The 18,586-nt window shown below is 32.4% G+C and overlaps 1 pseudogene; it reads left to right on the forward strand.

Moving 5' to 3' along the window:
* The first annotated feature begins 7,311 nt into the window (after positions 1 to 7,311).
* On the forward strand, positions 7,312 to 10,388 carry LOC149570337 (serine--tRNA ligase, chloroplastic/mitochondrial-like; annotated as a pseudogene).
* The last annotated feature ends 8,198 nt before the right edge of the window (positions 10,389 to 18,586 follow it).

The following is an 18,586-nucleotide window of genomic DNA, read 5'->3' on the forward strand; positions in this document are numbered from 1 at the left end:
GATACTTCATTCCAATTTGATCCATAATGTTAGATAATTCTCGGTATGAATGAGGCAAAATGTTTGATGGTGGTAACAAAAACTCACTAATCAACCTACAAAAACAAATATGCATTGTTAATATAATGAATAGTAATTGTATGCTAACATTGAAGATGACAAAAATGACATACCTTAGCATACGTGACATTTCTATATTGGATATACTATTCATAACCTTTAAGTTCACCAACAACACTATAGCTGATAGTAGAGTTGTTTGGGAGCCTTTGTATAAGGGCTCGTGTGCCTTCTCAAGTAAAGGTATATCAAGACCAACTTCATCATTATCATGAGATTTTCTAGTACTATCATTGTGAGCCTCTTCATCACCTGCCCCAATACCATCTTCTTCAATCATGTCCTCTAGCACACTATCATCTTCTTCCATAGGAGTGTTATCCTTAGCTTGGATATTCACACCTCCATGTTCCTCCAGTAGGAAATCCACATTTAGCAATGGACGAAAAATGTGGCCTCCTTCAACATGACCATATTCCCTACAATGACTATGGGCTATTGTGATTAGAATTCTTCGATTCTTTAAGCCCTTACACTTTTTGCAAGGACAATAACATTTATCAAGTTTTCTTCAAAACTGAGCCCATAATGCAGCCATCATCTCATTATTTTGTTTTGGGTTCATATTGTCAGGCGTGGTCTTTCTTCATAGGAAAATATACTTGCAAATAAATTGGAACATGAAGATGACTAAAAGATTGAAACATATTAATGAAATCTTCAATCAAGAACATGTGAGCTCAAAAGATGGGTAAATCTCAAAAACTCGTGAGTCTAAGATCATTAAAATTTCAGCCATAAAATAATTGCAATTGAAATTTGTTGAAAAATAGGCCTAAGTGGGTTGGCCTAAGGGTCAAATGAAGAATTCAGATTTCACTTAATTACAAATCAATTAGCTTATGCAAGTTTGGCCTCATGGTGGTTGTACAATTTTAAAAAAACTTAATCCTTAGACCATTTGGGCTAACATCAAGGGACGTGAATTTAGGACTCAAATGTCTATAAAGGTTGGATGTTGAAATTCTTTGAAACATCAACCCTTCCAAGCACTTCTTGATCCTTACAATGGATCCAACACCTTCTCTTGGTCCAATATTGACCTTCTATGCAAGAAAATATACCCCTCATGTGGATGGATTCTCCCAATTCATAATTGTCCCTTTCACCTAGTGACCCTCAAACAACACCCTGTCACATTCAAAGATCTTTGTCTCTAATCTCCCTACATATCTCTACACAAAATCATATCAAATAGGTGCATAATACATTAGCAACCCCTCTTCCATGAGTTACATATATAATACAGCAGTGGGAGGGGTCAAATTCATTGAGTTTGCCTCAGATAGTCAAGTTCTGTCATGTGACAATGACAGTCTCTTATTACCTATGCAAAATCCTTTACAAATGACTTTTCATAAATAAAATCAACTTACAAACTAACCGTCTCAATCATTTTCATATTGAAAGAAAAGCTTTGAAGTGAAATAAAGCTTGCACCAATTAAAAACAACCAAATTGCATAGTCACTATTCTATGACAGTTTTAACAGCAAAATATAGAGTTCTTTTATAGATTTTCCAGGGCTATCACATTGAAATCTCCTCAACACCTTTACACATTCATCTATCATGTTCATATAAGCTTTTTTTTTCCTTTTTGAAATTGCCTAACTCCCTAAAACCAACCAAATTCCCTTTAACTGTCTTGGGACAGTTTAGAACAATTTTTAATATCTTTAATAATAGTCCTTTATGATAACCTCGAGCTTTAGGACTCAATTCTTGTGACATTTTTTAGACTAATTGATCTTTCTAATGCTTAAAAGACTCATAAACCTTCACTTAATCCCATGACTCTACCATAGTGCCATATGTGGCTTGTTTGGCAATATTTTGACATATTTTCAAATTACATTGCATTTATTTGCATTTGATATGCATTTTATGACTCTTTGACCCCATTTATCAACCTAGTACATTCTAGGACTCCCTTTGCCGATGACATTTTACTACATTACATAAATGACCCTTGTCCTTTCATCTTGATGCCAAGAATGGCTTACAACTTGAACTTTAATGATTACAAACATATCAAAAAGGACCTTCATAGGGTCTTATTACATCAAATCCCATAGAATAACCTTGCAATTCTGCAATAAGGCACATAACTTGTTGAAGGTTTTCATTTTTGGTTTCAACTGGGTTTCACTTAATATAAATGGGTATAACACCCTCACTAAACATTTTACAAATAGGTAGCAAGCTTAGGGGGCTTGACTGTAGGGAAAATTCAATGGTTTAATATGCTTTTCACAAAGTAGTAACATGTCAAGAAGTTACAAGGAATGGTTCACAAGACGCCACTTGTTGAACCTTCTACAAACAAGGTAGCAAATCAAGAGGAAAACTCAATGGATATGCACATTCGAGAAACAACAGTGCTAGCATGAGTGACCTCCAAAGAAGCATTTGTGCTTCACCCCTACTACTCATGAGATTTGTCTCAATAAATACAATTTAATACTTCACAAAAATATCACTTATATGAAAATCCACACCATTTTTTCCCTTTTTCTAAATTTACTTTATAAAATATTTCTTTTAAGATGCAGTGAGGGGACACTTTTGTTTCTAGTCTTTTTCAAAGCAAGGCTACCATGCTATGCACAATTTGTTCATTGCAATATTTAAAAGAAAATAAAAGGAGCTTAAAGTCACTCAAATATGGTTCTAGGATTCTTGGAAAAATATTACATTCTGGAAATTGATATTTTCTTAATATTAATATCAAATTAAGGCTCTTCTTAGAAATCATATTCCTCTCCTTTGCTTGCCTACCATATAGTAATAAGAAAAATAATACTCTCGTATACATTGTATACAAAAATTGATGTTCTCACTTTAATCATTTGTATACTTCAAGAGGTTTCTTGACATGGGCCATAAACCATTACATTGCAACCTAGAGTATAATAATGTCATCAACATTCTAAAGCAAGATTATTGCAAGACCAAACTTGCTCGTACTTTATTCGACTTGTAGCTATCTTTCCTATATATTACTTATAAATTGAATATTTTTTACATTTCCAAAGTTTCTCCATACTTCAAGAGATTTCTTGACATTAGCTATAAAGCATTTAAGATACACATCAAAGCCTGGTCATATCATCAACATCAAAAAGGGGGAACCGTTGCAAGAATAAAGTTACTCGTACTTGTTATGACTTGGGAGCTACCCTACGTATAGTTTATAAAATTGATTTTTTTCATATCTGAGTCCCTCCAAATCATCCTATACTGTAAAAAATCAGTGCTAATGGTGAGCCTTATATGCTCTTTAAAATTAAGCTCTCGAGTATTGTTCAACTTCTTAGAATTCTTGAAGCTAGTACTTTCATCCTATGGTTAGAGGCCACTTAGATAAAAATAGTAGCAACTTTAGGACTATCAAATACAAAAATTTGATATTTTTAAAGCTTATGCTTTGATATGAACAAGATCTGAACAATGATAAATACATTTTGAACAGAGAAACCAGCCAGAACTCAGAGTAAACTAGATATAAGTAGTAAATAATTCAATTTGTCATAAAACAAATCTTGTAATCTCTATTTCATTCTTTGTCCTATTGAAAAACCTATCAGTCATCATGAGAAAGTACCCATAAACATATATGATCAAGCTTGTGTGCAAAATGAAAATGGGGTTATATAGAAACATCTACCAGTTTAAGCTCTGAAGCCATGGGAGTTGGTGCAAAACCCACAATCATCCATATCATAGTTTTGAATTAGTGAGAACCTACAACATCAAATTATATTCTTGGCAGCAGTAGCTGAAGATTTTGTGCATGGCCACACATCTATTGAAGTGCCACAACTCTACAATATTTTTATTCTACATCAACAAAGTGTAAAATGGACTTAAAAGTACAACACTTTCTCTGCACCTTGCATAGACTCTAAAAAGGTGTTTTGCCAAATGGGTGAAATCTGTTCACTCATATGCAAAACCCTTTGCTTCTATCATTTTTGTAATATAGAATCTGCTTCAAGTGTACCAATCTAGCCCTCTATTGAATGTAACAAATCCATAAATACATTTTCAACATTTCTAATGTACCGATTCCTTTTATCCTTATGATGGGAATATATGTTGCATAGATAACAAATGGTTATTAAAATTTTAGGGCCATTGACTTAGCGAAGGCTAGGGTTTCCATTAGAACCTGGATTTATGAAATTTGGTGCTGCTTTTGTATATTTACTCTTACAGGGATCCTTAGTAGCACATTTAAAAAATATATTTTTCTTGAAATCTATTTGGTGTGATTCTGATCAATGCTATGTGTCTGGTTGCAGTTGGATTTCCTAATATATTGCAATTGCTAGCACTGTGATAATTTAGTAAAATTTCAAAAGCATACCTTATTTAACAAGTTTTTTGAATCATTACTATGAGTTTGTTGCATTACATCCTTGCCTAGTTGCACTTCTACTATGTAAAAAGATAACATATGGGTAGATTTTCCTTCTACAAAAAACTCATTGTCTTCAGGATCAATGTGTCTTTAATTAAAATATTCAATAGGATTTAAGACATACTGGGTAATCAAATGTTTTTTGCTTTCTATTGCTGGGAAATAGCATATTGACACTCAAGATATGGTTAAAATTGGCTTCGGTTGACAATAGTAAAAAAAGTTATTTTTGGCCAAGTTGGAAATGCTTCAGTGTCTTTTGGTGTGCAGTGTTAACTATTGGCTCCATTGGGGGCAGGGGGGGGGGGGTTAGCTAATCTAGAAGAAATATAGGATCAATGATGGTGATTCCCTGTATTAAGTTACACATAGGATCCTCCAAGTTGGAAATGCTTCAGTGTCTTTTGGTGTGCAGTGTTAACTAGTGGTTCCATTGGGGGGGTTAGCTAATTTTGAAGAAATATAGGATCAATGATGGTTATTCCCTGTATTAAGTTACACATAGGATCCTCCAATTTTTAATTGATTGATTACAACAAATAAAGTATTGCTCTTTCTATGTATTCAAATAAGGAATTTAGTTGAACCAACCAAGAAATGTATTCAACAAACACTTGTGTCCTGCTTCAAATTCCAAGAGAACTCAACCAATGCTATTCCCACTTTAGTAGATAGCCCCTTTCATGTCCTCCCTTGCCTCTCTAATTAAGTGAATACTTGCAGAAGTTGCCTATCATGAGAAATGGAGCCATGGGGATTACATTACTTTCTTAAAATTCAATAATAAACTAGGTGTTCCAACTATTCATATATCTGCTATTGATACAGATTTGGAAATGGTCCTTACTATCAAGATAATTCGAATGGAGATTGGATGTGAACATTGATTATGAAGAAAACGTTGCCCGAATCAACTTAGAGTAGCAACCTGATAAGGCACAATAAGCTTGTCTCCCAAAGAGGAATACTAGTTAAGGAAATGCAAGGCTTAACTAATTTGATAGCATTGTGGAAGAATTTGAGCCTATTCAAGCTTCTTATAAGGAATCAACTCAGAGCTATTCAAGAAGACAGTATTGTGGAAGATATCAAACTTAAACACCTAAGCGAGTCAACCAAAGCCATTTAGAACTAATTTGATACCAAAGAAAAGAGAATCAAAGAATTACCTTGCATGAAACTCCATCTAAATTATTTTTGTACCAAAAACCAATGCTGTAGAACTATAAAATAAATAACTAGATGAAGAATTTTCAAGCGAAAAGACAAAGCTAAGCCCAAACTTAAGCCTTGATCATCCTTCAGAATGCACGTATGTGTTGACATGGATTCAAAAGAATTATTTTTTAGTTCTTTGTGACAGTGCATGATGGTAGCTCTAGAATATTAATTATGTCAGGCTAAGACTAGCACATAGGCCATTGCAATATTTTGAGTCTAACATATTTAAATCACCAGTGATGCCTACGATTATGGCAGAATTGTTAGTGGATATGTTTCACATCTCCAAAGTAGGTTTTTTTTAATGTGTATAACCCCTTACTTTATCTTTGGGCATGACTATTTTTGATGTTTAGATCTTGATATTGTTGTAACCCTATTCTGATAACATATAAAATGTTGAAGCTTGAAAGGGATTTGAAAGTTTTTGGAATCCAAAGTCAACGCTTTGTTAGTTGTATCTGAATTCATCAAGAAGTCAAGCCCTTCAACAAAGCTGTAAATCATTTAGAGTATCTCAATAATCATTAAACATTGTCCAAAAACTATTTTTCCCAAATTTTTAGCAAATTAAATCTGAAGCCTTTTGTAGTCCCAAAATGGGCTCCAAAATGTTCAATTTTTTTTAGCAGAATACAAAAAGAAATCAATTGTGAGGACTTGCAGGAGAAATGCGGAGACAAACATATAGATTATAATGATGGACCAAATTAGAGAAATGAAAGGAAGGTCAAACAAAGAAGAATAAAACTATAGGTATTCCAGTCCACCTTCAATCCATGGCATGATTTGAAAACCCTAAGCAAAACAAACGAAACAACAATGTCCAGTATAGCCACAAAAATTGGCACTGAAACAATTAGAAGAGATCCCAGCATTAGAAAAGAAAAGAATCATCTCTACCCTTACCATATTTTGGTTTATCCACAATGACCATACACAATAGATTCCCAAATCTTGAGCATCCCTCTCACATTATTGTACAAGTTTCTCATAATAATGAAGTAGGGCACAAAATTGACCGTTTTACATTTTAACATATTTAGCCTGTGTTGGTCAAAATTTTGACCAACACGGGCATGGATTTAAAAAAAAAGCTAGTTCTCCTTGCAAATTCTGACCAATCTAAAATATTTTAATAGATGGTCAAAAATTTTGGTCTAAAATTTTTGGTGCTTATCATGATTTTTAATCATGTAGTTTCGAATAGGAGTGGTTAAGAATACCCATCTCTCACAAGCTTGAATAATCCACTTGGCACTCACTAGATCTAGGTGATGCTCATAGAAATGAAACGTTATGACTTCTTGAGAGCTCAACTGTGATAGTGCTACTTTGATTCAAGTGCAATTAACAAGCCAACTTAGCTTGCTGCCTCATTTGCAAAACCTTCATAAAGTGTTGTGTCCTATGAAACATTGATTATAGAGTTTCTTAGATCATTCATTAACAAGTAGGTGGGTTTTCAAGCTTGTAATTTTTTGTTCCCTCAACTATCTAGCAATAGCTCATAAAGAAAATGGAACTTTTGCTGACCATGTATTTATGGTGCAAGTTAGTTGCTCAAAGTTCTATTACCTAAAAAATGAGGCTATTTTATTAGAGATGGGACTCATTAACTGGGCTCTGTCAGAACTCACAAGAAGAGGATATGTGCCTTTGAGTACCCCTAATATTGTTCGAGCATCTTTTCTTGAAAAGTGTGGCTTTCAACTCCGGGTAGAGAATACCCAGGTGTTAAGTCCTTTTATGATACAAAATTTGATTGACAGAACAATTTCTATCATTAATAATTTATTGTGTTAGTTGTCCTTTTTATATGTTCCAAGGTTTAAGTCATAAATCATTAGAGTTACAAGAAGATCAAAGGTTTAAAGATAAGATGGTGCATTTGAAAATTTGAACCACCATGATATAGATATAATAATTTTGTTTTGAGCAGGTATATTCTATATATGGAACAGACCAGTGTCTAGCAGGAACCTCAGAGATCCCAGTAGGGGGAATGTACATGGATCGCATTGTAGCTGACACACTCTTTCCAATAAAACATGTTGATTTTTCACATTGCTTTCACACAGAGGTTGGTGCTGCAGGCTATGCAATAAGGTATGATTGCATTTTTTTTTATGGAAGTGTCACTCTCTTGAGTAAATGGAAGTGCACATGTTTTCTGCTATATTAATTTTTATTGCATTACATCAACATTGGAAACTATGGTTGCATTAAATAAAAGGTAATCTATTCCATCCAACATACCTTTCTTGAAATATGAAAAAACTATTCAACTAAACAAAATATCTGTAACTTGTATGCACTCCATACTAATAAAAAATGTGGTTTGAGGTTCTTGAAAGGGCCAATGTTTAGATTCAGTATGTTACAAGATACTCATTAATGTTGCTTAGGATTGATAACGCTATGTGGAATGGTGTGCAAAATGTTTGGTAAAATCATTATTATCTACATAATGGAGAGCATTGAACATGTAAAATCAACAATTTCTTGAGTACTTTGATTTGCATAATACCACATAAAATGTATGGTCAGCTTATATTCTACTAATATCTTGCAACTATGTCAAGTTGAAAACAAATGTATGCTCAAAAGAAACTATATTTCATATTGGAAAATAGAACATGCTTTCAAGTTAGTAAATGTCAATAAACCTCCCTGGCTGAAGGTCTAATCTCTCTTGGCAGGATAGGTTGAGGTCCCTAGTTCTTGTAAGGGACTTGATTCCTTCCTCATGAACCCTTACATGTATACTTTAATGGAGGTTGGTAGTACTTTTGGATGAGTGTCAATAATCTTTGTTTTCAAGTTAAGCTTTGGGCTCATTATTTGGGGAGTATATCCCTCTGATGTGTGTATTTCATTGGTCATTAAAGTTGTCAAAAATATTCACTCAATTTCAAGAGTGACCTTTGTTATGTTAATACATGTTGTGTTGACTAGTTTTATTATTTTATTTGTTGGCTAAGGTATTTTATTAGATGACTATACATTTTTAAATGCAATGGTTAGGTTTTAATTGACAACTATTGGTCCTTAAAATGGTACTAATGCTGCCACAGAAAGGGCACATTTATGAAAGACCCTCCCTGTATCACTTGCATTGTAAATGGAAACCTCTGGAATAAGGCATTAATTGTTATATACTAATGCAATCATTTTGGTCTGAATTTTTATTCTTTTTTTCTACCATGACTTATTATCTTGTAGTGGGGTAGGATTTTTTATGGTTACATCATTGTGTGCATGTCATTTTGAGCTCATCCCCCATACATTGTTCCCCCCATAGCTTCTTTAATGTGTGGACAAAGGCAATGGAAATGGATTCTTAGCCTGTGAAGTGAAACTTCTTGATTCCATTTACTTGCTTCTACTCCACTAGACTAAAATAGTAGTGCTTGGAGGAGAGTGCTAGTGTGTTCCAACTCTCTTATAGTTACATGGCAGGTGCATTCATTGAGTTTGAACCCGATCCTTTCTTGCAATTATAACTAGTTAAAAGTGCAAGAGGATTTCTTCATTCATGACTTTCCCTTAACCTGTCTGGATATATGAGTAATTCAATTTTAGGGAAAATAATTATTTTTGTAATTAGACATACCTATTTTTTATGCCTTCTTTCTTATTTCTTTATATACTAAGTTGTGCCCACTATCCACAAATAGAATATTGGTGATAGATGATCGAGACTCCAAGCCATAATGATGAAAAGATACCATGGATGCACACTGCTTTGTTGTTTGAAATGCTTCATAACTGACAATAATAGATCTATGTTATATAGATTCCTTAGCTCCTTCTGGTGAGTGATTAGTGAACTGATTTTTAAAAAAAATTTCTATTGCCTAAAGTATAGCTATTTTTTCTAGGTTGTTGGGCAGGGGTTTGTACCATGTCCATCAGTTCAGTAAGGTTGAAATGTTTGTGATATGTCATCCAGAGGAAAGTGAATTATTCCTTGAGGAGCTAATTAGCATTGAGGAAGATCTCTTTTCTTCACTTGGATTACACTTCAAGTGAGTTGGAAATCTTTGGTTGTTTAATTGATTATACAACAATTTTTTTTGTTTTGTTTTGTTTTACAATTTTTGATTTTTTGTAGGACTCTAGACATGCCTTTTGAAGACTTAGGTGCACCAGCATACCACAAGTATGATGTGGAGGCATGTATGCCAGGTCTAGGGTGGTATGGTGAGGTATACCCTAAATTGTAATGCCATTCAACAAGGACAATATTTGATTGGTAGATAGGAAAAAAAAATATGCCTCTACAAATATCCATGTAATAATTATATAAATTTTCTTATTTTCAGATATCCAGTGCATCAAACTGCACAGATTACCAAAGTCGTCGACTTAATATTCAATTTTGACCTGGAAGTGCAGAATCGACTCTTTCAATGGCTATCAAGCCCAAGAAAGGGAAAACCCCATTGCCACCATTGCAGTTTGTACATATGTTAAATGCAACAGCTTGTGCTATACCTAGAATGATTATATCCATACTTGAAAATTTTCAGCAGGAAGATGGGTCTATAATTGTTCCAGAAGTTTTGAAACCATTCATGGGTGGTGTTGAAGTCATATATCCGAAGTCAAAACAATAAAGCAATTTCCTAGATGTGAAGATAATTTTGTGATAGTTTTTTGAACCATTGTTTTTGAGCAGGACCTCAGATTTAGCTACTGAGTGTATGAAATGTTTTCCACCTCATACATTTTAGTACTCATCTTTCTTGACCTTAGTAATCCTCAAATGGTAGGTTGACTACACATTTATTGGGATAAGTTGTAGGTAGGTGTCTTAAATGCATTTCTACATTGCTTACTTGATCCCTTGGTAACTTAAAGATCCAAAAAAGTATAAAACGATGTTCTTTGAACATTCATTTTGTTCAAATGAAATTTAGCGGGGAGATTATCCCAATACTACAAACTATAAATAAGAGAAGATGTAAATATAATATGTTGTCTACTACATCACACTTTGCAAAGGGAGGGCATTCTTCTTCAAAAGATCATATTGATAATGATATAGCAGATCGCATAGACAACATGAGGATATTTAACAGTAGCAAGTTCTCATTTATTGTTTTACTTTTTTTTACATGGGGTTTTCCCCTTGACCTTAGCCCAACAATGATCAGTGGCCGATGTGAGCTTAGGGTGAGACTAGTCCCCCATGGGTGCAGAGAAGCCACAGGCAAGCCACTCTCGCCATTTGAACCTGGAGGCAGAATCAAACTCAAGACCATGAGGGTGACCCATGACTTCAAGCCTATCCATCTACTGTGTGCGCTAGGGGTCACCCCCTACAAGTTCTCATTTATTATGAAGAAAGTCAGCAGACTGCTTCCATAAATATTCTTGATTCATATGGAAGGAAAAATACTTTGAGGAGGCCATCTTACTATAATAGTTGTTTGTCGGGTAAGAAATAATTATAGTTTGAGACAAAAGAATTTGAAACAAGATCAAGGGAGAGTTGTTAGTATTTTTGTTAAAGAGTCTCATGACAATGCCAAGAATCCTAATGATGTCAAAATGATGGAAGTGAAAGAAAACAAAATGTCCAAAGGTGCAATCAAATAATGTCAAATCAAAACAGAAAATTGCTCCTAGAATAAGAGGCAATCCTATGAATAACACTATATTTGCAAGAATAATGCAAATATTGGAATGGTTAGGATTTTATTTGTTATCTTGATAGTAATTTTTAACAATGGAGTTCAAGAGATTGGACTACTCATTCTCTATTTGGTATGCACTATTCTAAGAACTGGTCAAGTTATTTATCAAGGAAGCTTATGAAAAGTCCATTTCTTGTTAAATGTTCAAAGAATGACTTTTGAGTGACCTTAATAGTTAATTGCTTTCATGTATGCTAACTGCAAAAAGGGTGATTATCAATACCAGCACATGTTATCAGAGGGTCAAGAAGAACAATATGATAAGAATATGTTTGAAATGAGCTAGATACGTATTTGAAACATTGATAAAAGCAACTTACAACTATTTGGTATTATGCTAGTGTTTAGGAAATGTATAAAAAAGTATGTTTACACACTATGTTGTAGGATGGTATGTTCACTTGATTATGCAATTGTAATTAATTTGGATGACTGAAGGAAATCATAAATCAGAAACTATAAAAATAGCTCCTTATCTTCCAATTGTGCATACCTTATCCAACAAGCCCACACCAAAGCCTCACTTGTTTTATGTTGAATAATGATCTTTGATGGCTCATGAATGCTTAACTAGATCAGTAAGAGTCATGTGCCCTGAAAATGCAAAATTTCTCCTTTAAGAAAAAGGACCCACTTTTCAATATCACCTAGTAAACCCTGTAATAATCAATTTACAAACACCCATTAAGTTATGCTCTATTCAACTACTGTTCTAGACTGCTACTTCCAATTTGGGAAAACAATTTTGTTTGTTTACATTTGATTCAAGAACTTATTGACTGGCTTAACTTTATGAATTATGTTTATACTCTTTTAACTATCTTGAAGCAACTTATCCAGCTTTATAAACAATATTGGAAGAGTTTATGTCAGATCTTCTTTAAGCTAAATAGACTGCTTCCAAACAAGGAGTTTGCCCATTAAATGGATGATGAAAAAACAACAACTATACTATTTTACCTTTTAATAAAAGCGGAAGCAAATGCAATACTCCTATATGCGGATAGGCAAGGGCCTCTTTATCAGAAAAGAATGCCCAATGGCCTAATTCATTCTCATTCAGAAGCAAATGCATTGCAGCTTGAGGACCAGTTATCCTAATCTCATGTGTACCATGTTGATGAGAATGAGAAACAAGTATCTGACGCAGGCTATGGTCAACCACCCAAATGCTATTCACTCTCACCAGTCGGTCATAACTGGTATTGAAAGAATGGTTCCACACTGGGCCAATTTGACATAGGGCACCTGCAAGAAAATTTGTTCATGGGAAAACCCTATGAGAAATGCCAATCCGATATCTGCACTCACCAAACTTCAAAAAATGCGAGCGAAAAAGACACACAATTTCATCCTGCCTTCCCAACCATATCCAAGATCAAAAAATGTGGGAAAACACATTTGGCGTGCACTCACCAAAGTTCAAAAAATGTGAGCAAATATTTGGCATTTCTAGTCTTTGCATCGACTTTGTGTAATTTGATGTTGGTCAAAATTTTGACCAAAGGGGGGGAATTTTTTTTTTTTGCGACCAACGCGGGAATGAAAACAAAAAATAAAGAGGATTCATAGCATTGGCCAAAAATTTTTGTAGAAAAATGGATGCAAATGTACTAGTGTTTAGGAAAAACTTAGAATTTCCTTCATCAATGTTTAGGAATTAGCTAAAAACATCTCTCTAATCCATACACATCTAACTTTGTACTAACTCACCACACATGCATCGCGGTTGGAAAACTCAAAAATAGATAGTCCAAATTTTAGAGATAGTCATGATCAAATTGGTGTAAAAGGAATAGTTAATGGAGTAAAGTAATATTTTACTTATCACTGTGGAAATCATAAGACACCATTAATGAGAAATAATTCAGGATGCTGCTTCATTACTCATCTCCACACAAAACTATTTGTGTTCCTATCAAAGTTTTGATACGTCCCTTTGAAACTTCACTCCACCCTTCACATACTAGATTTTGCAGAAGGCATATGAAAGATAGGTGAAATAATTAAAAAGTTTTAAAATGTCCCATTATGAATTCCCTTTTATCAATACAAGCTTAAATTTCTTCTATAAGTAAGATTAGGATTAAACCCATTTATTTCTTATTGTAGGGGTGCATCAACCTTGTCTTCAATGAAAGAAGAGGAAGCCTCATGTCGTAGGATCATAACCACAAGAGCCACAGGATGCCAAAGCTAGCTAGGATGTGCCTATTAACCTTTATCTTCAAAAAAACAAAAAATTGAAGAAGAAATGAATGTATGTGTTGATGGATATTTATGAATGTTGCTTATTAATGGATTTTTATGATGATGAATGTTTATAGGTATTAATGAATTATATGTCGTGTTAATGAATGTTATGTGAATATAATGATTGGTGTGTTCTCAAATTATTGATGATGCTTATATGTATTAATTAATTGTATTTCGTGTTAATGTATGTTATGTTATTATAATGATTCAATTATATACTTCTTAAATGAATGAATGAAATGCTTACGTAGTTGTTAATGAGGAATTTAGAGTGATTATAGGGGGGGGGAGAGGCCAAATGAGCTTCCACCTTCACATGGTTGGAATTGTTAAGTAGAGAATATGAAAGGATTCTTGAAACCAAGTGAAGCTCAAACTAAACCAAGTGAAGCTCAAATTAAACCCATTAAAAGTATTTTAGTTACAATTTATTTTTGTATCATGTCATTATTGAGTCTCACATGCATTATTGTCATTATTGTAGATCATTGGGATGCTCAAACTTTGAAGTCTCCAACATGGTACTTACTTTTAGTGGGTGAACCTAGCAGGTTATAGGTGAATGGCTTAAAATGGCCTTAACATAAGTACTATGAATTACAACATGTTGCTTTCTCTATAAGTAGCATGTAGATTATGATTTATTGCTAATTACCATTTGCTTCTTTGGTAGAAATGGACAACATGTTGCTTTCTCTATAAGTTGTATGCAAACATGGAGCTACTCTTGCAAGAGACTGTGTATCACACTTTTCCACCAAGGAGGATAAAGTATTTGATTATCAATAATAAGGTATATTTATCTTCTAAGTTTATTGGCTTTAGGTTTCTTATACTATATTTTTTACTGTCAATATCTTTTGAGACTCTCTACAAGTGTGAGCTATGAATCTATACCAGTCGAATGAAGGTGAATGAATGTAGATTGTAGGATGAAAGATGAATTTGAGATTGGAGGGGTATGAGAGCATTAGGAACCACAAACGACAGAGTTTATTTAGTTGATACTAAGATTTCTTCTAGGTTTTAATTTATTACCATCCTTATTTTTCCAAAAATAAAAAAGAAACCCTCAGATCCCTGTTCTCTCCAAGCTCTTTAAAGTATATCATAGCAAAAAACATATCTATATTGAGAGAAAAAGGTCAAGAATTCTACAAGTTGTGAAGACAAAAACATGCCTCTGTGAGTATGCAAAGAGTGTGCATCATTACTTTATTGCAGCTATTGTCATAACCAATGGCAATGATATATAATGATGTTTGTTATTTGTTTGCCACAATGGTCATGTTGTATGTCATGAAAACATTTAATTATTTGTCATGGAATGAACCTACAAATTAACCTGCCACTGCCTTTTTAAAAAAGTGCTCTCATATTCAAAGCCCTCCCTAATATGCTTTGATATAAATGGAATTATGATGTCATAGTTCTCTAATTCAATCTTGTAATTTATTGCCAGCATGTGCATTATTCACATATATTGATGATTGACATGCTACATTGAAAATGTGTTAAAAAATCACCACTATTGGATGTATAAGAAATTCTAAGTAATCAATGATTCTTTGGAATGATTACCATTCTCCTTTAATAGTTCGAGATGGAGTGTGATTTTGGGTTGCAACTCTTCTTCATGCAACCTTTCGTTTATCAATAGTAGTTCTTCATAAATGGAAAAACCAATGTGCTTAAACTAAAGATACAAGCCATGTTTAACAAATGATGTCTAATAGTAGATGGCCGAGGAGCACAAAAAGATTTATGAGGTTGCCCAGACCATGCACGATCTTGAGAAGAAGAATGAAGAGTAGCCCTCTTGTTCCATCTTTTTGTTTTTTGCTGTACCTTTTTGGCTTTTGGTTCTAGCTTTTGCTAAGTTTGGTTAAAGACAATTTGTTTTTTTGGCCTTTTTGTTGGCCTCTATTTTTGGCTGGGCCTCATGCTTATTATCAGCCGTCAGAATTTTTTTTTTCTGGCTGGGCTTCTATTACTTATTTTCAGCCATGTTTATGTAACTACTTTTGGGTTTTAGGGTCCCTGTAAAACCTGTTTATCTTATAAAAAAAAAATGATGTCTAATATGTCATCTTCGACAAAAATTATATGAATATCAATTATTTTATAGAATTATGCTTGCTATTGTATTTTAAAAAATAAATTTTGACTACCATCACTATTTCGATGTTTACTGTTGTCAACGGTATAAGCAACCCGCCGAAACATCTCTACAAGTCCTCTCTATTTTGATGCATCTCGCCGTTGAGAGTATGAAAAATTCATCAAAACATATCTCTAGGTTTTCGATAGCTTGATGCATCTTGCTATCGATGATGTGGAATACTTGTCGAATCATCTCTCAGAGTCATTGATAGTTCGACATTCTGAACTAGTTGTGTGATGCTGCCACGGGATAATGATGGCAATAATTTTTGATGGATTTTGTCATCGATATATTGACACTTGTCTTGTGTGGAAAACTTTTGACTCTAGTTTAGAGATGGTAGTTTTTGATGTTTTGTAGTCGCAATTGTGATGGACGAGCATTGAAAAATAGGTCCAAATTTACTAGTGCCTGTAAATTGGAAAAGATGTCATATAAGCAATAATACCATAATTTTTATACCTTATCATCAAATGAAGACTTCCATGAGAAATTTAAAACATCTATTTTATACATTTATGGTAAAAGAGTGACAAAGAGTCCATCTTTTTAATTCTCTTAAAGCCTTGGGACCACTTCTATATATATTTTCTATCATATTTTATTCTATCATGAATTATTTTTGTACTACCTTCATTATAATTATAGATACTGAAATAGAGTAATAATAGTTAAAGAAATAATTAAAATTTTAAACTAATCATATATTAATATTTTTTAAATTAAAATGATGTTAAAATATAATTTAATTAAGAAACCTATAATTAATAATTATGACAATTTTAATTAAAAAGTTAAAATTATGTTTTATATCAAATATAGTATTAGCTTATTTAAATAATTATATAATCACATTACTTATAATATTTACCTCATGTGGCTTCAAAATATTAGATAAATATATTTTTGTTTTGATTAAGTAAAAACAAGTTTTGAAAGGACTCGAAACCTTGTACAAAGGGAGAAGAAAGATATATCAATAAGGACCATAACACAACTGTGGAAAACCACTTGACAAACTAGGGGGACACTTAAAATTAAAATAATAGTTAAAGAAATAATTAAAATTTTAAACTAATTATATATTAATATTTTTTTAGTTAAAATGATGTTAAAATATAATTTAATTAAAAAATTTATAATTAATAATTATGACAATTCTAATTAAAAAGTTAAAATTATGTTTTATATCAAATATAGTATTAGCTTATTTAAATAATTATATTAATTATATAATCACATTACTTATAGTATTTACCTCATGTTGCCTCAAAATATTGGATAAATATATTTTTTTAATAATAATGTGCCTTTGAATTGTTTGAAATAATTATTTAAATTACTAACTGAATTAAACTATTTCCATAATTATTAATTAAATTAAATTAAATTCAACTCAAACTAAAATATAACAATAGAATTAAGAAAATACAAAGTCAACTTATATCAAAATATAAATATTAAGAATAATAATTTAGAAATAATTAATAATAAATAATAAAGTTAATACATAAGACATAATAAATTATTCTTATGAAAATTGAAGAATTAAAAAATATGTACCAAAAAAATATAATTAATACAATATTAACATTAATTGAAAATAAACTTAAAATTCTTATTCATAATGTAATTTTTAGTTATGGAAATTGAAAGTGATCTTTATCTAACTATTCCAAGTTTTAATATCATAAAAATTAATTTTTAATAGGTACTTGTAAAAAGAAGAAAGTCGACTCCAAAATACTATAAAATTTTATATAATCTTTAAAAAAAAAACTTAAGAAGCATATATTTTGGAATTTTTCCTAACCAAACTCCATAAAATTTATGGATGAATTAGTTCACAAGTATATTTAATTACATTGTTACATTATTTTGTTTTTGGTTTAAAGAGTTAAGGATGACATAAATCAACCAAAGTATGGTTGGTGCAAAAGTGGATAATCTTTCTCCACATTGCTTTGTGGATCGTACAATAAGAAATGCAAATAGTAAATGAAAAGGTAAATTAAAAAATAAGTGATTTGAGGAGAGGATCTCATAAATGAGCATCTTAAAACTAAGGTTTTAGGGCTACATCATCAAATATGATGTTGCATTACTATGCTTATTGCCAAGGTGTCTAAAAGAGCCACCCCTTAATATATCATATCTCTCGGATCAATAATGACACAAGACACAATATCTTTCTTAGTTGAGCATGGTTAATAAAGCTTTGTGTTGAAATACTCGGTTCAACCACTACTACATAGAGAGGTGGTTTGTAAGAACCCTCCTCGCATGTACTTTTTAAGTATGAATTTCCTTGTTAAATTTGTTGTAGGTGATTAGAATGGATATGAAATAATGTTTTATGATTTAGATGTCCTAATAAGAATTAAGATCCTAATACATTCATGTTTTAAATAATTAAGTAATTCAAGAACCACTACTTTATCTCGACTGTTTAAATATTAAGACTTTACTAGTGATGATACAAGGCGTTTTTCACCTAATGATAAGGGTGTTGATTTTGGTACCTCAATGATTAAGTCTTACGCTTTAGATAGTTCAGTATTCCTTAAATGGTGATGTTAGGATGTTAGATATATGCATGCCCAACGATGATTATTCTAGTATGTTAATCTAAATTAATTATGTTATATTAATTTTGTGTTTACTGATGATTAAATGTGAGAAGAAATGAATTAAA

The sequence above is a fragment of the Cupressus sempervirens genome, chromosome 3 (assembly GCF_028749045.1).
Source record: "Cupressus sempervirens isolate cs-2001-9-10 chromosome 3, ASM2874904v1, whole genome shotgun sequence".
Classification (NCBI taxonomy): Eukaryota; Viridiplantae; Streptophyta; class Pinopsida; order Cupressales; family Cupressaceae; genus Cupressus; species Cupressus sempervirens.